This window comes from Gopherus evgoodei, chromosome 10, assembly GCF_007399415.2.
Source record: "Gopherus evgoodei ecotype Sinaloan lineage chromosome 10, rGopEvg1_v1.p, whole genome shotgun sequence".
Lineage (NCBI taxonomy): Eukaryota > Metazoa > Chordata > Testudines > Testudinidae > Gopherus > Gopherus evgoodei.
Genome location: NC_044331.1, coordinates 42,603,575 through 42,611,769, shown reverse-complemented (window position 1 = coordinate 42,611,769; position 8,195 = coordinate 42,603,575). Strand labels below are relative to the sequence as shown.

At 49.2% G+C, this 8,195-nt stretch overlaps 1 pseudogene; it reads right to left on the bottom strand.

The window, feature by feature from the left end:
• Window positions 1-3,264: 3,264 nt before the first annotated feature.
• Window positions 3,265-6,257, bottom strand: LOC115659011 (annotated as a pseudogene).
• Window positions 6,258-8,195: the final 1,938 nt, after the last annotated feature.

Sequence of the window (8,195 nt, the reverse complement as noted above, 5' to 3'; positions counted from 1 at the left end):
AAAAGAAACAAACTCTTTGGTACTCACAACTTGGAAACAGAAGATTAGAAAACAGAAATACTTCTCCAAAGCTCAGAGAAAGCAGGCAGACAGACAAAGACTCAGACACAAACTTCCCTCCACCCAGAGTTGAAAAAAAAAATCCTGTTTCCTGATTGGTCCTCTGGTCAGGTGCTTCAGGTGAAAGAGACATTAACCCTTAGCTATCTGTTTATGACAAACTCCCACTGGAACTCCCCTGTTAGCAGCTCTGTTCACTGGCTCCTGTGCCACTGCAGCTGTCTGTTCTCTTTGTTTCTTTGTTCTCCTATAGAATCTTTTTTTAATCTACCTATCATTCTATCTTCCATCCCACTATCAGCTCAGCTTGTGCATTACAGTGTTACTACTCAACACTCCTAACCATTACGGAAGTCAGAACCATTGTGTTATTGGGCATGCCAGGAGTGAGACTGGTCCTTCGCCTCCTATTACCAGGTCCTCAAGAAAGGGTGAAAGTATGTTAGATTAAGGTTCTGATAATAGGAATGTTAGGTGCAGCAGTTTGGGAATTTTTACAGTCATAAGTTTCACAGCATTTATTTTTCTTCTGTTAATCTCAGTTTTTATCAATTTGGTATTGTCCTCAGTGTAAGTGCTTTTTCCAAGCATCCTGAGAGTCCTCTCCTGTTATAGAACTCGCTGAATTATTAGACCCTGGAGTCCGAATTGGACAAGAACCTATAAATCTTCTGGTCGGATGCAATCAGTAGTGAGCCATAACTAACAACCCATAAAATTCAGGTCAATTGTAGCTCCTAGGCTATGTAAGCACAGTCCTGAGACTAGAACCCAGCCCTCTAATATAAAACAGACCCAAATCTCATCCACCCAGCCTTTCTGAATCAATGTCAAATAGATGTACTCTAGCCCCTAGCCCACCCTCTTTTGTCTCAACTCCAGGGATAAAAGGCAGAGTCCCACTGCTGTTTTACAAGCAGCATGTGTTAGCTCCAGGGATATTGGCTGTAGGGGAATTCTGAAAGTCCAGTATTCAAATGCTGCTGATGACCAGGTGAGGGGGGGGGGAGAGGAGTGTTAATAACTTCACACACTGGAACTTCTGTTTTGTCACTTTAGTGAAGGCTGTAAGTAAGTTTTTCTTTAAAACAAATAGTGCATCTGCTCTAAGAACTATCAGGGAGGGAAGTCAGATGAGCCTGACTATCAGCAGATGAGGGTATGAGAGCAGTTCCACAGGCTCACTTCCAGTAGGGGCAAAAATAGATCCAGGGGCCCCTTGTGGGGGGGGGAAAAAAAAGTTTCAGTTGAATCTCACTGCCTCTCAGAAAGATTAGGCCAAATGTCAGTGCCGGAATGTACAGCGAGGCTAAAATCCTCTAGACTGATTCCTAAAAAGCACTAGGACACAAAGATAAATTTGCCTAGTAAACAACTGTACCTGATGACATCACTGCTTGGCAATGCTGGAGGAATTACAGGACAGAATATGGTTCTGTGCTGAGGAGTATGAACTAGGGCCCAGGGAAAGGGATCTATGCTATCTTGGCCAGATTTCCTGTGGGATGCAGGACAAAAATCACTTAAGGATTTGTGGTGCTGGCCCCTCAGTTTCACCTTATCTCCAGGACCCTCTGTTGCCCCATGTGAAACAGAGCCAGGGAGGCTTCTCTGCCTCACACAGGTGTCAGAGATAAATTCAGTTCTGTTCTTGGAAATGAATCATCCTGCAGGGAGGGAAGTCAGCAGCTGGGAGCTCTCAGGTGAGGACCTACAAGTGCATTAAGTATATCAGGAAATGATAGGAGGGGAACTGAATGTGTAGGAGAGGCTGGATCTCTGCCACAGGGATGGAAGAGGCAGGGTATATGGCTGGTTTTGCCCTTCTGAGGTTTGTCTCTAAAACCCCCTGAAAGGAGGGGTTCAGACCCTGGCTTGGGCCTCTGAACACCAGCTCTCTCTTTCTGTCATTAAGACACTTCCCCTGTGAGCTTCCACAGGGCCAGGTCAACCGATAGCCCAGAGGGGGCACTGGGCATGACTCTGGCCATTGCAGTTAACTAAAGCAACCACCACTGAGCTAAGCTGTTGAGATACTTGTGGCCCTAGATATCACTTAGGGGGCTTTGTAGAGCTACCCTGCCAAAGTCAGAGCCTTGGAAGCCATTTCATGCAGAGGAATGATGGCTGGGAGAGGGAGAACACCCCATTTATAGTCACCATAAGAAGTGGCAATGCATTGAGTCATTAGGAGTCATACTTAAATAAAAAAAATACATCTGTATTTCCTTCCCGGACAGTGATTTAAGAACCAAGAAGCCTGACACATCCAGGAAAATACAGCTGTATGTTAACCCCACCTAAAGTTTAAATTAAAAAAAAAAAAAAAAAAAAAAAGGGCCTGAACTAGAAATGAGTGCCATTTCACATGTGTGGGTCCCCACCACTCCCTGGGGGTGTGCTAGGGTGACCAGATGTCCTGATTTTATAGGGACAGTCCTGATTTTTGGGCTTCTCTCTTATATAGGCTCCTATTACCCCTTCCCCTCATCTCAATTTTTCCACACTTGCTCTCTGGTCACCCTAGAATGTGCATATGTGTAGGTCCCAGCTGCTCCCCTCATTGAAGCAGGTATGCAGGGTTACTGCCCTGGGAACAGCAGGGCACCAGTGGACATGGGGCAGGAGGTGCGGGGTGGGCTGGCTGCGGGCAGGGTGGCAGGTACTCAGAGAGAGGAGCTTGGAGCAGCAGGACACCCACCAAGCAATAGTAGAAGCCCCAGGCCCAGGGAAGCAGCAGCAGCAACAGGGCCAATGCCCAGGGCTAGGTGGTGGCCCACATGGCTCCTGCAGTGCAGCCCCCCCAGTGGCCGGAGGAGGAATTACATCACTTCCTGGCCAGAGCCCATCAAAGCTGCAGTGATTCCTTGCAGGGAAGTGGGTTAACAGCTGGTTCTAAAATTCCTTCAAAACTTTAAACAACCAGTTTGTGCAAAGTGGTGCAAACCAGTTAACTACTGCTAAGGCTGCATGGGGGGGGCACTTATTTAATATTTGTTTTGTCAATGGACAATTCTGTTTAGATGAGGCGATAGTTCCCGTCCCCACATGGAGGTAGCTAGCATCACCTTGGAGCCTCCTGTTTCTCCCTTTCATGTGCCCATTGAGCTGAAGGGCTGCCCCTGTTACAGAGAGTCAATACAGATCAGTCTCAGCTTCCAAGGGGTTTTATTTTACATTATACAGAAGGTACAGCTCCCACAATGAAACTGTGGCAGTTGGATATGGAGGAGGCCCCCCTAAAAGTAGGTAAAAACCTATGCAGCCTCCATGGTCAGCCTCAGCCAAGCCTTCTCTCCTGCCCATGAGAGAGATACAGGTAGTTAGAATCAGGATTAGGAATTTATACAACTCCATTGCTCTGTCAAGTCCACCAAGATGACTTGGCCAGTTCACAGAGTGCAGCATTTTGGAAGCATTCTGCATGCTCCATTGAGCTAATGCTGCTGCAATCCATACCAAACTGTTGTAAATCCCCAATCAACCTCTGCTTCTCAACCCACCACTGAGTGCTTCAACGCAGCAGCTGAGCCAGTGCTGCACTTACTGACAGACCAAGACAGCCAGCTGAAACATACTTATAAGCAACTTGAAGACATTAGGGACCTCCTATAAGCTAGAAAATAGATACCCTCTGATGCCATCTCCTGTGGGAGGCTGCCTTCCCTGCTTCCAGTGGATCCAGGGACATCATAGCAGATCCTTTATAGGCATCCATGATGAATAGGGGTCCTACAACAACATCAGCTTCTGCTTCCCTCCTGGAAAGAATCCCTGTTTGGGGAAGAGGCATAAGCAAGAATCCATTAAGTTTTCAGTTTGACTGGTCTTTGGGTGTTCTCATCCCAAAGTGAGACTGCTAGAACAAGCTAGACACCTTTCCAGGTGAAGTGGCTGAAATAGAACTTACCATGTCTGGAAACCACACGTCTTTGGAAGTGCTCTCCTGGCCATCTATTCAAAGACTTTGCTCTCCTGGACTGTCTTCTAAGCAACCCACAGTTCCCAGTCTCACAGCACCTGCAGATGTCTCTGGTGCCTTCCACTGGAAACCAGTTGCAATAGAACAGGAACAATCGTCCACAGGGAAGAGTTCTCTATTCTAAGCTGTCTTTCCAGTCACTCCCCTGATGGGGTTCTAGTCTACTCACATGTTGCCTGCTTTGTTGAAGGAACAAGCCTTGTTCAAGGAATTTGGGGCTTGCTCAGCTGCAGTGACTTTCAGATGACAGGTGATGTAGATCTAGAGGGGAAATGAAAGAGGGGTTAGGACCATCCCAGGGGACACTAACACCTGCTTAGCTTAGGGGAATTGATTTGGAGCTCACCAAGTTCCTGGCATCTCCTGCAAACCTGAACACATCCACCATGAACTGCAGTGTGTCCTGCGCAATATGAAGGCTGAGGTGGTGTCATCTGACTTCCCATCCACCAGGCATCTACACAGAAGAACCAAGGGTCAGTGAGTCCCTGATCAGTCTTGTTTTACACTAGAAAGGGATCCCAGTTCTTAACCATTGAAGTCAATGACAGCATAGCGGGGAGAAGAGTCCCTGTCTGGGGTCAGGGTGGCCACACAGCTGTCCACAAAAAGCCTCAGAGCCACGTGGTTCCCAGTACTGACATCAGCTTGGATATGCATGACCTCCCCCAGCTGGAATCCATTGGAGGGTCTCTCAGCACCCCAGTCATCTGGAAGGCAAGCTCACAGTGAGCAGGACAGACAGACAGGCAGGGCTGGGCTCCCCTGAAGTCTTCTCCCACCTACCATTCATCAGGTGCAGGGAGAAACCCAGCCTCTCCTCTACAGACAGGGTGGAGCTGAAGGGAACCCAGGTTGGCTTGATGGCTTTACTGCTCACATTGTCCTTCCTGTGAGAAGAGCAAATCTCAGTCACTGAGCCAGATCCCACAACAGGGACTGAATGGGTGGGAGGGGACCTGAGCACCTCAGACACTCACCTCGGATAGTGACACTCAATAGGAATCACAGCTGGATTGGTTCTCAGGATCACTGGGTTGCTGGCAGGGGTAGGGTTATAGTTCAGGCTTGTGCTGTAAACCAGGGAGTCTGGGGTCATCTGGGAAGAACCAGACATGGAAGGGTTAACACTAGTATACATGGGTGTTTGAAAAGCCATTGAGAGGAGCTTGAGAACAAGCCTCAGCCAGATAGAAACAAGACTTAAGTTTTCTAACAAGTGCCCAATCAAGTGGGAACTTCAGAGCTCAGTCTGCTAGAGCAGCCATCAGAATACTAGAGCCACTGTAGTGCCATTTTGTACAACTACTCACAAGTTTCCTCTGTGCACGTTGTGAAAGAGCCAGACAATAATCCCCCCGCCCCCCAATATAATCTGTTAATTGTATTCAGGTAAATTTTGAGCACTGTTTCAGGAAGCCACCCTCTCTCTCTCTCCCTCCCCTACAGCCTATGTAGAGCTCAGTCGAATACCAATCAATGTATTCAGTCGAGTGGTCTGGTCTGCAGAGTCTCCAGACAAACTTTGAACAGGGGTGGCCAGAAATAAAGTCTGTCTGAGCCACCAGACAACCCGCTTCAGGCTCCATTTGTGAGCCTGCTCCACAAGCTGAGCAGGGCAGAATTCTTTGACTGATACATGAAATTGGAGGCTAGGAAGATGCACCCAGGAAAAAAACAGGGAGCTTGTCAATGACAGGATCAAAATAAATCAATCAATCACATCCACTGTTTCGTCCCCCCCTGCATTTTTAACCCCATCAGATAGGACAGCAGCAGTGATGCTAGGGATCAGTATGGATGCCTGGCTTGCATGAATCCTTACCTGCAAGGTGCTGCCACATTCATGGAGCCCAGCTACAAAGATCATTGTGTTCTCCACAGCATTAAGGGATGTGTACCGGCAGGCAGCTGGGCCAAGGCTCAGCTCAGCAGCTTTGATCAGTCACCCTGTCCCAAACAGATCCCTGTGCACAGTGATCACCAGCTGAGCCTCCTCACACTGCAGCATGACAGGTTGCGGCTGGGAAACACAAGCCCAGGGCTAGGGCTAGGCAAGAGAAGGCACATGGGCTTGTCTGTGAGGGGGCTCAGCCCTGGGGGTGGGTCTCCTGATGGCTGAGTCCCTCCTAGAGAAATCCCAGGGATTGTAACTGGTCACCCCATTGACTACCCAGCACAAGAGAGCAAAGTCCAGGCTGCCTCTATGCCCCATCCTGCCTACTTGCAGCAGACCCAACATGGATGGAACCTAGGCATCCATGATGAATAGGGGTCCTACAACAACATCAGCTTCTGCTTCCCTCCTGGAAAGAATCCCTGTTTAGGGAAGAGGCATAAGCTCTGGGGCCTTTATACCCTTCAGCTAAAGGCAGCCTACAGCTGCCCCAGGTAATTAACACCCTTCCCTAAGCTGCAGGCAGCTGGGGCCCAATCACATCCGCTGCTCACACCCTGGAGCAAGGAAATGGGAGGGCCAATGGGAATCTGCCCCATCTCTTGGTCAGTTCATCAGCTGCAGTTTGGGAAATTCCTGCCCTGTTTTATTCAATGGAAGGCTAAGGGTGGGCTCCACCACAAAGGGACCCAGGCCCCTCAATCCCAGATTTTGAGGGGGGAGGGATAGTTCAGTGGTTTGAGCATTAGCCTCCTAAACCCAGGGTTGTGAGCTCAGCCCTTAAAGGGGCCATTTAGGGAACTGAGGTAAAAATCTATCGGGGGATTGGTTCCCCTTTGAATAGGAGGTTGGACTAGATGACCTCCTGAGGTCCCTTCCAACCCTAATATTCTATGATTTAGGCCTGTAAATCCTGGGTTTGGCTCCACTGTGATCCACAAACTCCATAGGTGCCTAAATTCACTCAGCAGCAGCTAAGTTTTTACAGTATAAAGTTCCCTTTTTTCCCCCATGTTTCAGCCTCTGGGCACATGCACAGCTGCCTCCCTGTAGGAGTCCAGACACCTATCTCCCACCTAAGCCCAGAATGCTCCATGAGCCAGGGGAAGTTAGTCATTTGGCTGCCTAAGTCATATGTTGGCCCCAATCCACTGGGTGTGCTGCTTACCGGCTTGGGCCCCACTCACAATTCCACTAGAGCAGGACATGGTGTCCACCTCAGAGCTTTTAGCCCAGTGGTTAGAGCATTTACCTGGAATGTGGGAGACCCAGGTTTGATTCCTCCTCTCTACTGCAGGGGAGAGAAAGGATATGAACAGGGGTCTCCCATCTCTCTGAAGAATGCTTGAACCACTGAGCTAGGGGGAGTTCTGATGTTGGGCTTCTTCCTGCTCTCCCATTCAAGCTGTTCTGTTGTGGATAAATAATGAAAGAGGGACCAGATGCCAATGCTCCCACCGGGCTACAGCAGCATTCCCGGTCACTTGCTCTCTCAGTCTGGCCCAATGACTGTTCCACTGTGGATAAGTGCAAAACAGAAATCTGTTCAAGGGGAAATGTGTGTCCTCTCTAATATCCACATAACTAGCCAGATGAGTTCCAAAACTGGTGTTCTTGTTCCAGGGTTGGGGTGGAGTTTGCAGGGTTGAGTTGTTTTCCCCAACATGTTCCCCACATCTGCCCCCATTTCTCCCCTCCCCCAGAATGGTTTGTTTTTCAAAGTCAAGAGAAGGCCTGGGTGACCTGTGCTCACCTTGTTTCCCAAGAAGGGGGATCCCTGCAACCTTAGGAACTGGCGTCCCGTGTCACTCCTCAGAACGCACTACAAAGTCGTAGCAAAGGCCATCTCGCTGCAGCTGGGGTCCGTGCTGGTGGATGTGGTCCACCCTGACCAGACATACACCGACCTGGGCTGGACCATCCTCGATAACCTGTACTTGGTCCAGGACCTCTTGCAGCTGGGGTGTAAGGATGGTCTGTCTTTCGCCCTCCTATCTCTAGACCAGGAGATGGTGTTCGACCGGATGGACCACAGGTATCTCCTGGGCACTCTGTGAGCCTTCGGTTTCAGGCCCCAGTTTATGGGGTTTCTTCAGGTGCTGTATGCTTCTGCGGAGTGTCTGATCAAGGTTCAACTGGACCCTGACTAAGCCGGACAGCTTTGGGCGAGGGGTGCGCCAGGGTGTTCACTGTTGGGTCAGCTGTATTCTCAGCTTTTCTTTTGTCTGCTCTGCTGGAAGTTGACGGGGTTGGTGC